Consider the following 21,392-nt stretch of genomic DNA (forward strand, 5'->3'; position numbering starts at 1 on the left):
ACACGGAAATGCCATACAAATTTTATTTATTCTAATATATTTTTAACAAATTGAAGAGATGCATCATAGTTAATTGGTTGTTAATAAAAGTTATGAAGTTTGAGAAGCTGTGGTTGTTTTGGGGAGAGGCCAGGGGTTGAAGGATGGCATGGGAAAGAATAGGAAGTTATAGAGAGGACAAAGGAGGAATACACAAGACTCTAAGAAAGATATACTTGGTCCAGGGTTCTAAAGCCCATAAGAAATTGCATGGGCCTGATGAAGAGTGGGGTAGAGTCAGAGGAATAGTATTGCTGACAGGGCATTTGCTCTGCAAGCAAGAAGGACCCAGTTCAATTCTTGCAATCCTTTAGGGTCCCCAGAGACCCACCAGATGTGAAACTTGAGCGCAGAGCCAGGAGTAAGACCAGAGCACAGTCAAGTATGCCCCTTCCCTGGTGTCCTCCAAAAAAAAATGGGAGAAATGATACAATCTGGGGATTAGGATTAAAAGAAAAAAAATTGGAATAGGCTAAAGAAGGCAGATGAGTCAAAGGTGACCCGAAATGAAGTTAAAATTCTTTCATGGAGGCTGTGTTTATGCCTCAGGGCCACTTTTGGAAAATAATGAAATTTGAGACACATCTCTAAAAGGTTTGGGTGGTCTAATCATAAATGATGCCTGGGGGTTGTGAACACATACACTGGGGAATGAACCTTCCAGATGAGTGGTAAACGCCCTCAGAGTCATTCAAGGATGACTCTTAACAGGGACCAAGCCAAGAGAACAGTTGCAGCATGAAGCCTGAAGATGAGCTCCTGGGAGATGCAGAGATAAGTCACCATGTCCTCTGGCCCTCTGTTCAGCACCCCTACCTGCACCATTTCCCTTATTCCCAACAATATTCAGAGTTGCTATCACGGTGACACTTTGCTAGCTAGTATCAACAATGAGGTTCATTGCCTCTGTAAGTCTTTGCATTTGTAAACTCCCCGCTGTGGTCAAGCCTGCTTTCAGGCAATGGCATCTGGACATTTCTAGCAGGGGGAGCTCAAATTATATTATCTTGAGGGGCTGCACTGTGGTCTTCCATGGTCCCTGGTGATTGTAGCCTTCTCTACACATCGCGTTTAACTGCATCTCACACAAGAACCAACGTTATAAGTGTTGTTGGGACTGTGTTGGGGGATGTACCGGACTAAGACATGCGCACTAGGTCACCACTCCCAAAGCGGTTGGTACCGCTTAACCTTGATCCTGGAAGTTGGTGGTGGAAAGAGATGGTCCTAGGAGAGTTAATGGGGTGATGGATGGATGGATGGCAAGGAAACCGTGAAGGGTAGGGAACTGCACAGCTGGTGATCATCATAGGAGAGTTGGTAGATGTGTTTTAATTACGTTAATGTTTTTTGAAAAAGATAAGCAAAACAAAAATATGAAAACATGATAGGTTCCAAAGAACAGGTTACATATAAGACCGAGAGAGCTGAAAGGGCGGTCATTCCTTCTGGAGCTTTCAATCATAACATTTACGAAAGTTTGTATTTTCACGTTACTTAGCTGTGGAGAGGAATAATGAGAAATAGAATGCCACCAGAAAAGCAAACTGAATGACCACCTTTCATAAAAGCCAGGTGAAAGGTGTTCACATGGATCCCAAATGCAAGTGGGTTAACAGGAACATATATTTAATTAAGTCTGCTTGGTACCAGTAACTACTTTTGTGGAAATGAAGGGAAACGAATGCAGTTTCTGACACACTGAGAATAAACTGCAAACAAATTTTCCCAGGAAAGGGTAGTTGACTGGTTGGGAACACAACAACTTGAATAGTGTTTTACTAACTTTCATGTGTGGCTAGAGGAAAATGATCCCAGTAAACTCTCGAAACTAACAAACTTCAACTCCCTTGAAGGAAAGTTGTATTCAGTGAGGAAAAAATGCTGAGAGAAAAGTCTGAAATGATGGAAAAGGAGACAATAAGTGCAAAAGGAAGGACTTGACATTTGGGTTCCTCTGAAAACAAAGCTTGAAACAAAAGATCTGGTCAGCACATGATTTACTGAGAACGGGATCTGAGAGGAAAAGAGTGATATCAGGGATGTGAACAAGGAACATCCAAATTAAAGGAAGACTTTGCTAGCTGATTACCCCATGGGCAACATGGTTCCAAGACTACCAGAACTTACCAAGGAATTTACTTTAATTTTCTTTCTTTCATATGGTCAATTACAACATGTTTTTTTGCATAATTCAATGACACTTTGGAGTGTCCATTTCTTTCTCAATATTCTTTTCACTTGTGTAAGCATCTTAAACAGCTGCTGGATAACAGAAGTATTTGATCAGACTTATTTTTTTACTATAAGTTTAGTTGAGATTCCAAAAAACTAGATCTAAAGTGAAGTTTGTTTTGATTAGTAGAAGTAGAATAGCGAGGACTAGGGATGGAATTAGAGATTATAGTGTACCATATTCAGTTCCTAATAGAAGAAGTCAAGGACAGTGTCCCAAATAGACTATTGAAAAAGATATCCATCTCCATTTAACATGGAAATTCAGCATATTTTATATTAAATTAAAAATGAATTAATATTCCTGTATTTGGTCTTTTAAAAACATTCAAGGTTGGTTAAGGAATCAAACACTGCCGATGAAATCATAACAACTTAATCATAAAATCCTGATTACTACTTAAGTGTCCAAGAATGTCAGTGCTAAGAATTATTTCCGTTGATCTCACTACTGCATATGATAGGCATATGAATACATCTGTGTGAATAAATAATTGGTATCTAATTTAGAGTCTTACCATACATGGTTGTGGGTATTGTTTAATAGTTATGTATATTTTCATAATTTTGCAATAAGATCTTGGGGTGTGAATCCTTGAATCTTAAATACCTTTTCGTATGTTCCAGCACTACCTCCTCCCACGTTAATTACTATATATATGACCTCCTAAGGAGTCATTGCTTTTTTCACTTTGTTTTAGTCTTTCTCTCTCTCTTTTCAAATGTGAGTTATCTGTTTCAAATCAAGGTGCATGTATTTGGTGTGGCAGTTTTAATCTTTATGAGTTATTTATATTTTATTCATTTATTTTTTAATTGAATAACCATAAGATGGGCCATTACAAAGCTATTTTATGCAATTTAATTTTTAATCCTTTCAGTGAAGCCAGGGAAAATCTCTTACTCGGGAAATTCAGAATTTCCATATTTCAAGTGAATCAAAACTGATTGTTTTTGTATTTTTTTATTTTTTATTATTTTTTGATAGAAACGGGACCACCAAATAATGGGTGTTGGGAGGATCCTCCCAGGATGGGAGATGCATGCTGAAATTAGACTCTAGACCGAACATGATTGCCACTCAATGCCTCTTTTGGTATTTTTTTAGATAATTGTTCCTCTCTTCTGTTTGCTTAGGTCCGGGACTTGGCCTCTCCCCTTGTTGTTCTTTCAAGAAGCCAGAGAGACGTCTTTAGGCAGGAAGAGCAGCTCAGCGGCAGGGTCTCTTGGATGGGTTTGGTGCCATCTTCTTTCAGAAATTGATTTAGTGTTTCGTACCAATCTGAAAATGGCTTGGGATTTAAACTGAAGGTCACATATAGAACTGAGTGTTGAAAGGAGGAAAAGGATAAGCATGATAACCTTTCAGTACCTGTATTGCAAACCATAATGTGCAAAAATGAAAGAATGGGGGAGGGCAGGAGAAAGAGACAGACAGCGAGACAGACAGACACAGAGACAGAGAGAGACAGACAGACAGACAGAGTCAGAGAGAGAAGAAAAGTGTCTGCCATAGAGCACAGAGGCTGGCTGGGGGTGGGTGGCAGGAGGGAAAATGGGGACATTAGAGGTTGGAAATGTACACTATCATGAAGGAATGGGTGTTGGAACACTATGATGGAAACTCAATCACAACTTTGTAGCTGTGTATCTGTGTAATTGTGCATTTAATTTAAAAATTTTAAGGAAAAAAATAAGATTTCAAATGAAAAATTTGAGAGATTTCTGACGAAATAGGCATTCTGGCAGAAACCTCACTGTTTGAGCAACAATACTTTCAGAGAGGTCAATTTCAAAATTTCAAAAATTCCCATATTAAAGCAGTCAGAAGCAAAACCCCTGTTGTGTCCCCAGCCATAAGAGTGAGCTGCACACACTCTTTACGATAGCCAGAATCTGGGAATAACCTGAGTGCCCCATAAATGAAGACTGGTTAAAGAAACATTGGTACATTGCCACAATGGAGTACTATGTAGGGGTTAGAAAAGATGAAGTCATGAAATTTACATACAAGTGGTACTACATGGAGAGTATCATGTTAAGCAAAACGAGTCAGAAAGAGAGGGACAGACAGAGCCAGATTGCATTCACCCGGAGAACATAAAATAACACAATAGGAAACCAACTCCAAGAGTGGCCGAGGTTAGTGTCAGGAATTTTTCTTCATAGCTTGGAGACCAACCACAAACGCTAGCAGAAAAGGCAGATCAGATAGAGAATGGAGCACCAAATAAAGGGTGTTGGGCGGATCCTCCCAGGATTGGAGAGCATGCTGAGCATAGAATATAGACCAAACATGATTGTCACTCAATGCCTCTTTTGCAAACCACAACACCTAAGAGGAGAGAGAGAACCAAAGGGAATGGCCTGCCACAGAGTCTGGGTGGGTTGAGGGAATGGGAGATGGGAGGGAGACTGGGGCCCATTGGTGGTTGGAAATGGGCACTGGTGATGGGATGGGTATTTGATCATTGTAACATTGAAACCCAAGCACAAAAATTTGTAAGTCTACAGCTGTACCTCATGGTGTCTCAGTAATAAAAATTTAGAAATTAAAAATAAAAAAATTAGAACTTAATCACTTAATCACTTAACTTTCCATTAGTCGTCGATTTGCATGAGCAGACGCCAGTAACGTCTCCATTTGTCCCTGTCGCGTGCTAGTGTAGCACAACGGCATCTGTTCGCTCCAGAAACATGAATGGCCCCAAACCAATTGTTCATGATATTGACGAAGAAGTCTGACCATCTGGAAGGTGGGCGGCCACGCGGTCTTTTGACATCCCATGGAATCCAGTCGGTAACAGCTCTAGTCCAGCGGTCCTCTTTAAATCTCATTACGTGACCAGCCCATCTGATTTTCGACACCTTGGCAAATGAGACAGTGTCCCTGATTCTTGATCGTCTATGGATGTCAGAACTCCGGATTCCTTCTCTCATTTGAGTGAAACGTGATATTCCAAGCATAGCTCTTTCTATTCTTCTTTGGGAGACCTGAATAGCATTCTCATCCTGTTTGCCTAGGGCCCAGGTCTCTGAGGCATATGTTAATGCAGGAAGAACAGTGGAATCAAAGAGATGTGCCCGGAGCCAGAGGTTCTTCATCCTCTTAGCTATTTCTTCGACGTTCTTGAAGGCTTTCCAAGCCGCTCTCTTCCTCCTGCTCAGCTCGGGTGCCAGATCATTTGTCATGTTGACCTCTCGACCTAGGTACACATAGCTGTTGCATTCGGAGATGGTCGTTCCATTGAGAGCGAATGGGGCGTCAGGAACAAGGCTGTTTCTCATAATCATTGTCTTCGTGAGATTCAGCTGTAGTCCTATCTTTCCACACTCACGGTCAAAGTCGGCCAGCATTTGTGCCGCTTGGCTGATGTTTGGTGTTATTAAAACAAAGTCATCAGCAAAGCGGAGGTGGTGTAGTTGCCGACCATCTATCTTCACTCCCATTCCTTCCCATTCCAGTCGTCGCATGATGTTCTTGATGGTGGCACTGAAGAGTTTTGGTGAAATGGTATCACCCTGCCGAACCCCTCTCTTGACATCAATGATCACTTCTTTGTAGAATGTTGAGATCCTGGTAGTGAATCCGCAATACAGCTCATGGAGGATCCTGATGTATTCGGCTTGTATGCCCTGATTGGCTAGGGCTTCAATGACCGCTTCCATCTCAACAGAATCAAAGGCCTTCTTTAAATCAATGAATGTCAAACAGAGCGGCATATTGAACGCTCGAGAAACCTCAATGAGCTTGGTTATTGTGTGGATATGGTCGATGGTGCTGAATCCTTTTCGGAACCCTGCTTGCTTGCATGGTTGTCCTTCATCTAGTGTTCTGCCAATCCTTTTTAGGATGACTTGAGTGAACAACTTGTAGATGACAGACAATAGGCAGATCGGGCGATAGTTGCCAATGTCATGGATGTCTCCCTTCTTGAACAGTAGTACGGTCCTGCTGGTTTTCCATTGGGAAGGAACATTGCATTCAGACAGGTAGCGAGTGAAGAGCCGAGCCAGTGTATTGATGAGTACTGATGGCAGGTTCTTCAGTTGTTCAGGTCTGACCTTGTCTGGGCCGGGTGCTGTTTGTTTCTTTACCAATGAAATGGCGTGTTGGATTTCAGAAGGGAGAACGTTGGGAATGACATATCCATCCTGTGGAATTTGGTATGTCGGCAAGTGGACATGGCTATCGAAGAGATTTGAGTAGAAGTCATAGGTAATCTTCTCCATTGCCGTTCTGGAGGATGTGATGGACCATCAGGACATCGGAGGGCAGTCATCTTGGTCTTATAGTTGGCGAAGGACAGGCGGGCCTTACGAATACTTTTCCCGGCTTCTGCCGCATCTACCAGTACTTCTGCTCTTCTCTCTTTGAGGTCTTCCTTGATTGCATCTCTGCACTGCTTTGCAAGCTCGGACATTAGCTTGCGGTTGTCTGAGGCATGCGCCAAACCACGCTGACGAATTAGCTCAAGAGTTTTCGAAGATAGGTGATTTTTTGTGGCTATCTCTCTCTTGGCGTTCCTCGCACATTCATGGAGGTGCTGAACCAGTCGATCATATTCCTCGTCATTGTTATCAACAATGGCATCTTCCCATGTTGTTGCAATAGTACCAAAGAGTTCCCAGTTGGTGTTCATTCTGGGAGTTCTCTTTTTGAACTTTTCAGCCCTTTCTCCCCACTTTGTGAAGTAGAATTTTGCACGAAGGAGACGGTGGTCCGATGCCGTTCGAAATTTTGGGACAACAGCGACATCAGTCAGGCAAAACCGTCGATTGAATATGATGTGGTCTATTTCGTTGTGGAATCGTCCACCGGGAGACTCCCATGTCCATGTTTAGATTCTGCCCTCTGGAACTGTGAGTTACCATGAATGGTCTTGGTCGACATGATGAACTCAGACAGTCTCTCACCCTGTTCGTTCCATTCTAGGCCATGGGTCCCGATGTGAAGTTCTTCAGCTGATCTTCTTGGTCCTATCTTGGCATTAAAATCACCCACAATGATCTTGTAGAAGGTGTGGTCTTCTTTATAAAACTTCTCTAGTTCCTTGTAGAACTTCTCGGTTTCTCTTTCATCATAATGAGATGTTGGTGCGTAGACAACGAAGATAGAAACTGCAGGCAGTGAGCCACATCTATTCAAATGTCAAAATCCGATTCGGGTTGCTAGGCATTCGAATGAATCAATGCTCTTGGCCAAGTTTGTGTTGACAAGGACACCGACGCCTCCAACCCCTCTTTTATCACAAATTCCGAGCAACAATTATTCTCCAGTGTCGAAAACGGCATGGTGAGATTCGTGCCTTCTTGTCTCGGTCAGACCAATGATGTCGTACTTGATCATTCGCGCTTGTACCATTAGGTCCTCGATGGATGCATCTGATGCTAGAGTACGTGCATTGAAAGTACAGACAATCAATTTTGTCTTCCTCGTTGTGGCAGCCTAGGTCGGCCTTGAGATTTTGTCGGCCTCTCCTTTCTCATCCTTCTCAGTGCTGCCATGTCGGTGAAGCCTTCGGGATTAGGTGAATGTACATGATAAAGGGTTAGTGTACATGATAGTCATATGAATACACCTGTGTGAATATATCGCTGGTATCTAGAGAATAGATATATAGAAATTAGATCACATAGCTGAGTGTGATCTCAACTTTTCTACACACTCCCATGCCCCACACACCCAAAGACATGTACTAATCCTTATAGATCCATGACTTTTCCTCCTCCCCTCTCCCAGAGTCTTTTAAAATTACTTTTCAAGTACTAATGTAATGCGCTTTAGAAAATATTGAGTTAAACTTAATTGTTGTCATTTATCTTTTATATAGAGAACCAAGAAAATCTTATTAAAAGTGTATTTTTGTATTCTTTGAAAATGATAATAAGAACATTATCATTGAGTCCCTTAATATACATTATATAAAGAATTTTCTGAGAAATTCCCTGTACAAATCAATACTCGAAGAAATAAATGACTTCTCTGAATGAGGATGGACTGGGACATTTCAAAGTATCAATCAGTGAATCAAAGCTGAATCATAGCATCCTATAGCTAAAAATGAGCTTGATTTAATCTAGTCAACACCATTACATTTTTTTCTTATACCGGCTGATAGCACTTTTAATTTTTTAGTTTTTGTTTATTTACTTTTATTAGTGAAACACCATGAGGTACAGTTGTAGACTTACATACCTTTGTACTTGGGTTTCAGTTTTACAAGAATCAAGTACCCATCTCTCCACCAGTGCCCATTCTCCACCACCAAGGAACCCAGTGTCCCTCCCACCCCCCATCTCCCCCACTTTGCCCCAACTCAGGGCATTCACTTTTGCTTTTTCTTTGTTTTAGGGTGTTGTGATTTGCAATGGAGGTCAATACCATTACATTTTCAAAGAAGAACATAGGCCCCTATATGTTCAAGCACTACTACTGTCCTGCGGTTCTTCCCACCATGTACCCTGCTCCAAGACAGCCCTTTGGAAATATGCTGGGAAGGACAACTGGATGTTCCATTCCTCACACTGACCTGGAAATCTCTTGCTGATTCTCAACCACATCAACTATTCATTTGTTGCCTGATATCACCTCCTGTCCTTTATTTTTTTAAAAAAATATTTGATTTGTTTCTGGAATATGAAGAAAAAAATTAAATTGACCAATAAACAAAAGCAAAATCAAACCTTTGCACTCTGACATCAAAATCGTCCTTATAGGAGGGGAAGTAAATGACTGAAATGGGTAGGGGAGTGTTGTTAGTTAGTTGTGGACAGTAGCTGGATATTTGACAGTGCATGGAGATCAGGAACTCTGTACTTGAAGGGAATACAGTTTGTAAACTTGTCATCACAATTATATGTCCATATGAAATTTATCTACATATGCTTTGTGCCTTCCTTGCATGTATGTGTTGTGCATTCCTTTATCATGGCCTCAGAAATGCATCTGAGGGGATTCAGAAAATTAGTTGAGCCCCAAGTATGGGGAGAGAAGTAGTAAATAATTGGAGGAGGAAGAAATATGAGTTGGAGCTTAAGAGCCATGTAAGAGGAATATATAGATATGTATGTGTGTGTAAATACACATATATATGTATAAATATATATATGGGCTGTAGCCATAGCACAGTGGGTAAGACGTTTGCCTTACACGTGGCCAACCTGGGTTTGGTTGCTCTCCTCCTCTCAGAGAGCCCGGCAAGCTACTGAGAGTAACCCTCCCTCATGGCAAAGCCTGGCAAGCTACCTGTGAAGTATTCGACATGCCAAGAACAGTAACAACAAGTCTCACCATAGGGACGTTTCTGGTGCCTGCTCGAGCAAATCAGTGAAAAATGGGAGGACAATGCTACTGTGCTATGGTTAATTCAAACGTTGTTTATGTAAAATATGAAAGAATTAAATAAATATTCTATAAAGCTGACTACACCTATTATATTAATATAACTTAAAATAGTGTTTAGAAATGAAGTTGAAGAATTTTAAGGCTATAGAAAGATATTGACAATATATCAAGAAACACATGGATTTTTGAAGAGCAAGAACACGGAGCTGTTGTCCTTTTTTAAGGTTATTATTTTTGGCATTTATAGAATATGCTTTCCCTGAGTTTTTGTTAATAGCTTCCGTTTTTTAGAAAGCATCATAATAAATTATATTTTTTAAAAAAATAAATAGTGAGTGAATTCTGTATGTTTGGAACCTGGGAAGTATTTTCCTATGTAAGCTACATTAAACATGATATTTATAACAGAAATACCATCTGCAGTACTATTCACAATAGTCAGAAGAAACTATGTTATACCTACACAATTGAATGTTACGCAGTTGGCAGGAAACTGACATCATGAAATTTGCTTATAAATAGATGTACAGGGAAGAATATCATGTTCAATAAAATCAGTCAGAAGGAAAGGGGTATACTGATTGGACTACCCCATTTTTTGGATATAAAAAAACCAGAATATGAGACTAATACCCAAGGATAGCAGAAACACAGGCCAGGAGAATTGGTCAATGGTTGGACGCTTGCCACAAGTGCTGAAGGCAAGCATTTGGAATAAAGAAGGGACCGCTATGACAATGATAGTTGGAAGTGATTACTCTGGGTGAGAACTGAGTCCTGAAAGTAGGTAAAGGAATAAACGTGAGAACCTCTCCCTCTCTCTATTACAATCCATAATAGCCAAAGGATGTGTGTGTGTGTGTGTGAGAGAGAGAGAGAGAGAGAGAGAGAGAGAGAGAGAGAGAGAGGTGCCTGCAATAGTGTAGGGACAGAAGGCTGTCAGGTGGGGTTTGGGGTTGGGACAGGGAGTCTTGGGAGAGAAACTGGGGACATTAGCAATGGAACTGTATACTAGTGGAGGTTAGGTGTTAAAATATCCTATGATTGAAACTGAATCATGAAAAGGTTTGTAATATGTGTCTCCTGCAGATTCAATACAAAAACATGATATTTAGTTTCTACCAGCATGACTAACCTATGAATTTGCTGAAATTTATTTTTATCACCTTGGCTGGGCTCATTGCATGGATGTCTGTGTGGTAAAACTTTCTCATTTTATGCAGACTGAAGAGACAAAAATCATAGGGTTGGGACTTCTGGTGGAAGGAGAGAAGAGCACAAAACACCCTGTTGACCACACCTCAGCAGGGTAACCTAACTTGCCTAATGACAGACCTCCTTCACTGATTTCTTCTTTTGTAATGTGGAAAACTGAAAAGACTTTGCAGGCTGACAAGGGGTTGTCTCCTCCAGTTCTCACTATTTTCCTTTCGATCAGAATTGTTTAAAGGTTATTTGAAAAATTTGGAGCTTAATGATTTGTTCTCATAGATTTCCCCGAGTTCGATTCCTCCGCCCCCCTCGGAGAGCCCGGCAAGCTACCGAGAGTATTCGATGTGCCAGACACAGTAACAACAAAGTCTCCAATGGAGACGTTACTGGGCCCGCTCGAGCAAATCGACGATCAACGGGAGGGCCTTTACCTTTTTACCTTTATATTTCCCCTACATGGTGTCAGTGGGCATTGATCCAGGAAGGCCAGCATGAAAAAGTTGAGGTGTTTGTCTTAACCACCAATGCCAAGACTACGGTAAGTATGGAATCCAAAGTACAATAGTAAAAATTCAAAATGTGTTTGTCAAGGAAATCAGTGGGAATGCAGGGAGAAATGGGTAATTTTTTGGTGGAGGGATGCAGACACTGGTGGTGTGATTAGAATTGGAATATTGTATGACAAATCTCCAATATAAATGACTTTGAAAATCAAAATTGCCTAAATTTTAATAAAAAGGAGAAGTCAACTTATGTCTATATTTCAAGAAGGCTTGTCTTGGCAAATTTTGGCAGGGAGACCATAGTTGGTAGAGAGAGGGAGAAAGAAAGGGACAGTTGACAGTTGGGAAGAGAAGCCTGGATATCATGGAAGAGATGAAAGCTGATCTCAGAAGATTTGGAGCCATCAGAGTTTAGAGAGTTAAATGGTGAGAACATTGCAGTTTAGATACTTAAATAGTGAGATTGGTTTCATTCATCAGCACTGTATACATAGAAAGAGTTCAAAGACCTCACAGATATTCAGGCTATAATAACTAACAAGGGAAGCGTTTTTTTCCTGAAGCACTATGTAAGGATAATATATTGCCAGGAAGAATGATAAGAAGTTGTTTCTCTTTTTCACAGATTAATATATTAGAGATGAAAACTTTTATACAAAGGAATCTATGATCTTGTCCTGTTGCTCTGTTTTCTTGTCATCATTCCATTCTCCCCCATAACCCTACCTAATCAGGGCTCTCGACATTTCTCAGCAGTGTCACCACATAGCCTCAAGAGCATGTGTTAACTGCAGGTAGCTCACAGCTCTCATGTTTGACCCCATCCAAGCCTGAGCCATCCTTCTGAAACCAAGGATATTTGCTGAAGGCCCGTTCTTCCTTGAAGTGGCAGTCATGGTTTACCTCTTCTTAATCATTTTGATTACAAACTTAGATGTATGTCACTATACTAGTGACAGGGATTTTCCAAACTATGGAAAGCATAAACATTTCCATTTCCCCCACGAATTTTGGGCTAGTTATTTTCTATCCACTGCTAATGATTTGTGATAATTAGGAAACAGAACTGAAGTAAAAACAGGGACATTTGTCAATTTGGTGCCATGACTAATCAGTCTTAGTATAAGTATATATTTCTAGAAAATAAATGCAGAAGAAAATGAGTTGGTTGCTAGCAAAGAATGCCAAACCTCTGACAAGAAATCCTTTGAAAATAAAAATTCTGACTATGGACTGAACATAATTACAATTTAATGCCTCTTTTGCAGACTACAACACCCAAAAGGAGAGAGAGAACAAAAGGGAATGCCCTGCCACAGAGTCAGGGTGGGATGGGGGGGATTGGTGTGGGAGGGATACTGGAATACATGGTGGTGGAAAATGGGCACTGGCGGAAGAATGGGCATGTGATCATTGTATAATCAAAACCCAAGCACAAAAATTTGTAAATGTACAACTGTACATCATGGTGTTTCAGTAATAAAAAATTTAAAAAAATAAAATAAAATAAAAATTGTTTCATCTGCCAGAGTTCAGCAGATGGGAACCTGAGTGAAGGCAAAAGATTAAATTTGTTGACTTTTATTTTTCCTTGAGTATATTAATTTGATTTTGGAGTCAATTTATATGAGAGTTCATCAAGATACAGAAATTTTTAGCGCTTCTCTTGTTTAAAAGTATAGTGATACACCATATCTCTATCTCACATTCTTTTTATTTCTGATAGTTTAACACAAAAGATACGTCATAATCATAGATAAATGTAAATTATTTAAATACTTTTTTGATTATTTAAAATTACCTTATAGAATTACATTATAGAATTTCATAAATTTTAGGATTATGCAGAATCAACTTGCATGTATCATATTACACTCACTACTGAAAGGCCTACTCTGTCATTCACCATTGTTCAGTTTTTCCACTTTGATTATACTTTTCGATCTGGTAACTAAATAGTCTCATAGTTCTAAAGTTTGTTTTTATTGCTTTGAAAAGATCAAAATTATGTAATTTTCAACATTGGATGAAACTAGAGCATATCATGCATGTAAAGTTAGCCTTAAGGAAAGGAACAGATACAGAGAGATTTTTCTCATATGTGGGATGTAAAGACACACAGCAAGGTAGCAACAAAAGTTCAAGAGCAATGTAAGGGGAGAACTGATCCACACAATTGGGTCAGGGGATTAGGAGGGAGGGATTCTGGGGGATTGGGTGAGAGGGAGGGTTTGTTCTTTGAGAGAATGAGGAGTGTCATGTTGGAATTATGTGTATGAGAAACCATTGTTAATTGAATTATATATCATAAAATATAAATAATGTTTAGAGGTTTGTCTGTCTCATTTTATTTTTTTAATTTGTTTTCTCCATATTCCACATATGCCTGAATTTGTAGGATGCCTATTTTTCTCTGCCTGGTTTTTGTCAATAAACATAATTTCCTCATGTTATACATTTTATATACAAATAATAAGAAGATTTCACTTCATACAACTGAGTAGTATTCCATTGCTTTACCACCTTTCATTTTCAAAATTTGTGGTTTAAAAGATACAAATATTGGTTTTAAGAATGCTCTGGGGTTTTAAAATTTTAGTTTAGTGACACAAAATATATTTTATTGAAAAACTCTTAGAAACTTGTGAAACAGTTGTAGGGTGGAATAGAATATATGTTCAAGCGAGAACAGTCATTTAACAAAACAAGCAAAGAGAGTCATAGAGAAAGGTAGCACGGTATTTCTTCAAGGGAGAACACAAGTTTGAGGAACAAGCCCACTCTGGTAGTTTAGGAATAAGAACTTGGATTGGTATGAACTTAACTTGTGCACTTTAGGGGAGAACCTGAGTGAAACTATTATAAGTACGTTCAGGATCATTATACACTGGAGTCTGCACTTGCACTGAGGAGGGTAGAGATTTATTTGGGGAGACCGGACTATAGAGAACAGTAATATTATAACATTAATGATAGTATCTTACCGTGGGATTCCAAATAATCTGTAACAGTGGCGTCAGAAATGATAACATTCTTAGGTATTTGGGTTTCCTGTGGAAACAACGGGAAAGCTGAGTTTATGCTCTGGATGCCTCCAACTGAAACAAGGTCAACAATTCATGAATGAAAAATTTCAAGTTAAATGGATCAAGGATTCTGATCCCAGTGGAAGGCTAGCTTTCGGGTGGACAATTTCTACTGATGGCCTGATGTAGGTTCTGATCCTGGGATACGTAACAGAAAGGAGGTAGTGACAGGTATCCTCAGAAGTGAAGCCTCTGAGACAGAATTCATTCATGCCAACTTATGGGTTATCAATGTTTGCTCATGGGTGCTACCATTATAACATGCCATTCAATGGTTCTGTGGTTTCAATTTACTGTGTCATTGTAAAGATGAAGTTTCCAAATGGAAGGTAAAAATCTGAGGCACTCAAGATGATGAATTATGGGGGGGGGAGCTGGAGCTATAGTACAGCAGGTAGGGCATTTGCCTTGCACACGGCATACCCAGGTTAGATTCCCAGCATCCTGTATGGTCCCCCCAAGCACTGTGAGGAGTAATTCCTGAGTGCAGAGCCAGGAGTAACCACTGTGCATCGCCACGTGTGACCCAAAAACGCAAAGAATGATGATCTGGGATTGATCCTTAGCATTGCAAACGGCATTATTTTTTAATTTTTAATTTTTTTCTTTCTTTCTTGCTTGCTTGCTTCCTTGCTTGCTTTTTTGTTTTTTGGGTCGCACCTGGGTATGTATAGGGATTATTTTTTATTTTTAAAAAAACTTATAATTTTACCTTTTTACCTGTGGTTTAAAAGTAAATCTAAAATATTTTAGAATAAATATATGTGAAGAAGAATAAAATTCACGGGAACTATTTAGTGTTCTTAATGATACAGGAGTCAGAATTTTGAGCTTAATTGTATGGGTATTGCATAAATAATTTTTCCCCATTATGTGGACTGTCTTTCGATCATGGCACCATTTTTTCTGAGTTGCAGAAACTTCTTAGTTTAATGTAGTCTCATTTGTTTATCTTCACTTCCTCTTCCTTGGTCAGTGGTGTTTCATTCTAGAAGTTTCCCTTAGCTTTAATGTCATGAAGGGATCTTCCCACATTTTTCTCCATATATCTTAAGAATTCAAGTATGATAGTGAGGTCTTTAATACATTTTATTCTGAGTTTGTGCCTGGCACTATAAAGAGGTCTGAGTTCATTTTTTTTGCATATTGCTGTCCAGTTTTCCCAGCACCAGTTGCTGAAGAGGCTTTCTAGCTCAACTTCATATTTCTTGAGCCTTTAAGAAAGATTAGGTAATAATAATCTGAGGGCCAGCGTCAGGATAGTTGACTATATTCCATTGAACTTAGGCCTGTCTTTATCTGAATATCATGATATTTTGATTACTAAAACTTTGTAGTAGGGTTTGTAGTTGGGGAAGGTGTTCCCTTCTTCTTTTTACCAAAGATTGCTTTAGCTCTTTATGGGAGTTTATGGTTTTGTATGAGTTTCAAGAGTGTTTAATCTATTTATTTGAAAAATGTTATGGGTATCCTTATAGAAAGTGCATTAAATCTTTATAGAGCTTTGGGGTGTATTGCCATTTTGACAGTGTTAAACCTCTCAATCCATGAGCATGGGATGAGATTCCATTTCCTCATAATACTCTCTTATTTCGTGAAGTAGTGTTTTGTAGGTTTTTTTTTTTGGTATAGTTCCTTAACCTTTTTAGTTGATTCTATTATACTCTATTTTCTGAGGTATTATTGTGAATGGGATTGTTTTTCTCTATCTCTTTTTTCTCTTTCATTATTAATATATGGGAAAGCCATGGAGTACCAGATATTGATTTTGTAATATGCTACAATTCTAAACAAATCTGTTGTTCCCAGGAGCTTTTTTGTAGATTCTTTGGGATTTTATAAGTATAGTATCATGTCATCTCCAAATAGTAAAAGCTTGAGTTCTTCCTTTTTTATATGGATGCCCTTGATATCTTTTTTTTTTTTTACCGAAATCATATGGCAAGTACTTTAAGTACTATGTTGAATAGGAGTGGTGAGAGTGGGTAACTTGTTTTGTGCCTGATTGTATTCTGGGATTCTATTTCATTGATTTCTGCTCCAAGACTTTGGATTTTCCCCCTTGAGAATAATGCTTGCTGTGGGTTTGTGGTAATTTGCTTTGATTAGATTGAGGAAAGTACTTTCAACTCCAATTTTGTTGAGAGTTTTTCATCATGAATGGGTGCTGGATCTTATCAAATGCTTTATCTACATCTATTGATATAATCATATGACTTTTATCTTTATTTTATTGAGATGGTGTATTCTATTGATTGACTAGAGAATGTTAAGCAATCCTTGCATCCCCAAGATAAACCTACTTGGTCATAGTGTGTGATCTTTTGTTGAGTTTCTGGATTCTCTTTGCTGGTATTTTCTTGAAAATCTTTGTATCTGTATTCATCAAGGAAAAAGGTCTGTAATTTTCTTTTTTTGTGGTATCTCTATCGATTTGAGTATTAGGGTGATCTTTGCCTCATAAAAACTATTTGGGAGTATTTCTGTTTCTTCACTTTCCTGGAAAATCTTAAAAATGTTGGAAGCAGTTTCTCTTTAAAGGTTTGAAGTAGTTCAATATTGAATCCATCTGGGCCATGGATTCTGTTTGCAGGTGTACTTTTGACCATCATTTCAATTTCCTTGTTTGTGATAGGTTCAAGTATTCCAAATCTTCTTGGTTCAGCCTTGGGAGGCAATTGGAATCCAATAATTTATCAAATTTTTTCAAGATTCTCTCATTTCGTGCTGCAAAGATTCTCAAAATAATCTCTGATGATCCTATGGATTTCGGTACTTTCTATTAGGATACTCCCCTTTGCATTTCTGATTCGATTTATTAGAATTCTTTCTCTTTGTTTCATTGAGAGGCTTCTCATGGTTTATTGATCTTATTTATTTTCTCAAAGAACCAGCTTTTGCTTTTATTGGTCTTTTGGATTGTATTTTGGGATTCTAGCTCATTGATGTCTGGTACAAGTTTTATTATTTCCTTCCTCCAGCCTAGTTTGGACTACTTTTCTTGGTCATTTTCCAAAATCTTGAGCTCTAATTTATTCATGTAGGCCCTTTCTTTCTTCCTGATGAATTCTGGCAGATCTATAATCTTTCCTCTTAACACTGCTTTTGCTGTGTCCCACAAGTTCTGGTAGCTCGTGTCCTCATTCTCATTTGTTTCTGGAAACTTTTTATTTCCTCTTTGATTTCTTTTCTAAGCCAATGGTTGTTCATTACTTCCCTTAAAGAAAAGATTTCCTTGCTGAGATTCAGTCTGTTTGATCTATGGAGAAGTGACAAAGAAGTGTTGAAATCTCCTTCTAGTATTGTGTTGCTATCAATGTTTTTCTATAAGTCAATTAGAAGTTGTTTTTAAGTATTTTGCTGGTCTGTCATTAGGATCATATACATTGAGGAGGGTGAGTTCTTTCTGATGTACATATCCCATGATCATTAAGAAATGACCTTCACTGTCTCTGATAACCTTTAGCCTGAAGTCCATGTGGTCTGATACTAGTATGGCCACTCCAGCTTTGTGGAGGTCATATTTTCTTGAAAACTTATTTCCCACTCTTTTACTTTTAGCCCATGGGTGCTTTGATTGTTCAGACGTGTTTCTTGCAGGCAGCAGATCGTTGGTTTCAGTTTTCTAATTCATCTTCCTATTCTGTGCCTCTGAATTGGCACTTTTAGTCTATTGACATTGAGAGAGATTGTTGTGATGGGGACTTGTGCTCTCTTTATGTAGAATTTTTGTACTTGTGGGGATTTTCTTAGCTTAAAGTAGACCTGGTCATTCTTCTTGCAACAAAAATATGGAATGCTTTACAAGTATGCATATCATCTCTGTGCAAGGACCATGCTCATCATTTTATCATTTCAATTTTAGTAAATGTGTTAAACTTAGTAGGAGTTAATTTTTCCATATTTTCTCTTCTTATTACTTTGAGTGTTGGCCTTCCTCACTCCTATGGTAGACAATGATTCCTAATCAAGGAATGTATTTCAAAGCAGCATGCATAAATAGATTTAGAAATTTAATGTCCCAGAAAGAAAAATATGGTTTTTACCATATTATCTTTTACCATACCCTAGGCATCAGTTTTACAAAATAATTCTTTTGGAAGATGGTATATGAGGTTGTTTAAAGTCGTTCCCTGAAACCTTAATTAAGACCATTAAACTAGAGCCTTTTGCTGTTCTCACCTCAGTCCCCTATACATCTCCAGGAAAAGGTGGATGGTGTTGTCTGCACTTTGACCACCTTGAATGTATGTAGGATTTTTCTCCTGAAGAATGAGGTGAGAAGCATATTGATGATTTCATTCCACCTTATTACAAGTTCAACTTGAACGGAAGGTGAGAATCATGTGGCTCCTATAAATGACAGAACAAAGGGTCTCAGTGAAGTTTAATGGCCAACTGATATTAACAACATAGATGACTCATAGTAACCTGGGTGCATCTTTGTGTATAGTGAGTTTCATATCTACTGATAGTGATTGTCAGTCATGACACATGGGAAAAACGGATCTGTAATTAAAAATCTAGTTCTCTGAGCAGAGTGGGGTCTCTGACGTGATTGAACAAGTTTGTAGTAATTTATTACTAAGCACATAAGTATTTTCAATGATGTGTACTTTTCGGTCTAAAATTAATTCCAAATATGTCTAAAACAACAATCTCCTGACCTCGCACCTGGCTTTCCTCACTGGGGCCCCTTGGAGGTGGCGTGGTGAGATTCCCTCACCGCACTGAGCAGAGCCCCGGCAGCTGAAGACCTCTGCAACCAGCCATAGGTACGCTTAAGACCACTCTTCCCAAGCTTGAAGGAGCCTCATGCATGAAGGAACTGGAAGAGGAACCCAAATGTGCGGGACCGGGGGATGAGATCTCCATGGCTGCTCAGATCAAGACTGTGACCCCTCCTTCCAGATCCCCCATCTTCTAGTAATTAAGTGTTACAACCACGAACTACCCCTGGATCCATGTAATGCCATCAATAGCCAACATCCAGAGACTGGATCTTATTTAGAAGACAGCAACTCTGATTGTCCAGTTCTCACTCTCAGAGAACCTGGTAGGCTTCTGCGAGTATCTTTCCCGCATGGTGGAGTCTTTGTTTCTGGTCACTGTTTCTTTTGAGGTATAGAAGCTGCTTAATTTAAGATAGTTCCCTTTGTTTATCTCTGTTTCCAGTTGCTTGGCAAGTGGCGTGTTATATTTGAAGATACCTTTTGCTTCAATGTCGTGGAGGGATTTGCCGACCTTGTCATCGCTGTACCTGAGGGATTCTGGTGTGATGTTGAGGACTTTGACCTATTTTTATCTGACTTTTGTGCATGGTGTTAGGTAGAGGTCTGAGCCATTTTTTTTTTTTGCATGTAGCTGTCCAGTTTTTTCTGCATAGTTTGTTAAAGAGGACTCTCATGCTCCACTTCACATTTCTTGCTCCCTTATCAAAGATTAGATGATTATATATTTGAGTGTGTGTGTCAGTATATTCAATCCTTTTCCATTGGTCTGCAGCTGAGCCTTTGTTTCAGTCCCATGCTGTTCTCATTATTATCGTTTGTAGTAGAGTTTGAGGTTGGGGAAGGTGATGCCTCCATCGTCTTTTCCCCAAGAATTGCTTTAGCTATTCGTGTGCGTTTGTTGTTCCATGTGAATTTCAGGAGTGCTTGATCAATTTCTTTGAAGAATGTCATGGGTATCTTTATAGGGATCAAGTTGAATTTTTACAATGCTTCGTGGAGAATTGCCATTTTGACAATGTTAAATCTCCCATTCCATAAGCAGTATATATGTTTCCATTTCCTCGTGTCCTTTTTAATTTCCTATTGTATAGGTCCTTTACCTCCTTAGTTAAGCTGATTCCAAGGTTCTTGATTTTCTGAGGCACGATTGTGAATGGGATTGCTTTTTCATGTCACTTTCTTCTCTCTCATTACTTGCATATAAAAAAAGCCATAGAATTTTGGGTATTGAGTTTATAGCTTGCAATTTTACTATAAAAGTCGATTGCCTCTAGGAGTTTTTTCGTAGAGATTTTAGTATTCTCTAAATATAGTATGATATCTTCTGTGAATAGTGAGAGATTGTTTCTACCTTTCATATATGAAAAACCCTTAATATCTTTTTCTTATCTATTTTCTATTCCAAGTACTTCCAGTACTACTTTGAAGAGAAGTGCCAAAATGAATTTTTACTTAGCACATTCTGTCTGTAAATTTCTATGCTAAGAACGGTGGAAGAAACAGTGAAATCTTAGTAATTTACAAGTAAATTATGAAGACAGATAATTTAAAAGAATTTCTTTGTATAAATTTCCAAAATGTGTAGCTTTTATTAAATATATTAAGAATAAATCGTAGGTCTTGATTATACCATGAAGATTATTTTCCTGTTAGAAGTTACCCTTCTAAAATGCAAGAAAGAGACACATTTTGAAAATGTTGATTATTCGTTCATTCATTCAATGAATATTTGTTAGTCTGGTTGTGCAGTGCCTGCAGGAAGTCAACCTGTACCCTCAGGTGAATGCATCAACAGTCTGATGGTGTCTTCATGCTTCCCGATAACCTCAAATGGCCACTGTGCCTCTGGCTGGTTCCCAACAACTCAGGACTACGTTTCTCGAGAAATTAAACTCCCTAAAGATATGTGGGAGCCATGATAACAAACCACCCCTGGCTCAGCTATACAAGCTAATGCATTGGTCTTGTTTCAGAGACCCATAGACAAATCTGGAAGATATCAACAGCCACAGTTAACCTTGGAACTGCAAAAGGCTGAAGACACTAGGGTAAATCGGAGGGAGGCAGGTTAGTTTGGTGCCCACCCAACCAGAACCCAGTGCAGCCACTTTCTCCAACAATACAAAATCGCCACCATGCCCTCCTCTGGTTTCCACCGTCTCAGGATGGCTCTCACTGAAACATTACAGCTGAAAATTCGGATATGTGTGTTTTGTGACTGAAATCTCCGGGATTT

The 21,392-nt window shown here is 39.0% G+C and overlaps 1 pseudogene; it reads right to left on the reverse strand.

The window, feature by feature from the left end:
• Window positions 1-18,208: 18,208 nt before the first annotated feature.
• Window positions 18,209-18,302, reverse strand: LOC130016143 (uncharacterized; annotated as a pseudogene).
• Window positions 18,303-21,392: the final 3,090 nt, after the last annotated feature.

The sequence above is a fragment of the Sorex fumeus genome, unplaced genomic scaffold, assembly GCF_029834395.1.
Source record: "Sorex fumeus unplaced genomic scaffold, SorFum_2.1 ptg000146l, whole genome shotgun sequence".
NCBI lineage: Eukaryota > Metazoa > Chordata > Mammalia > Eulipotyphla > Soricidae > Sorex > Sorex fumeus.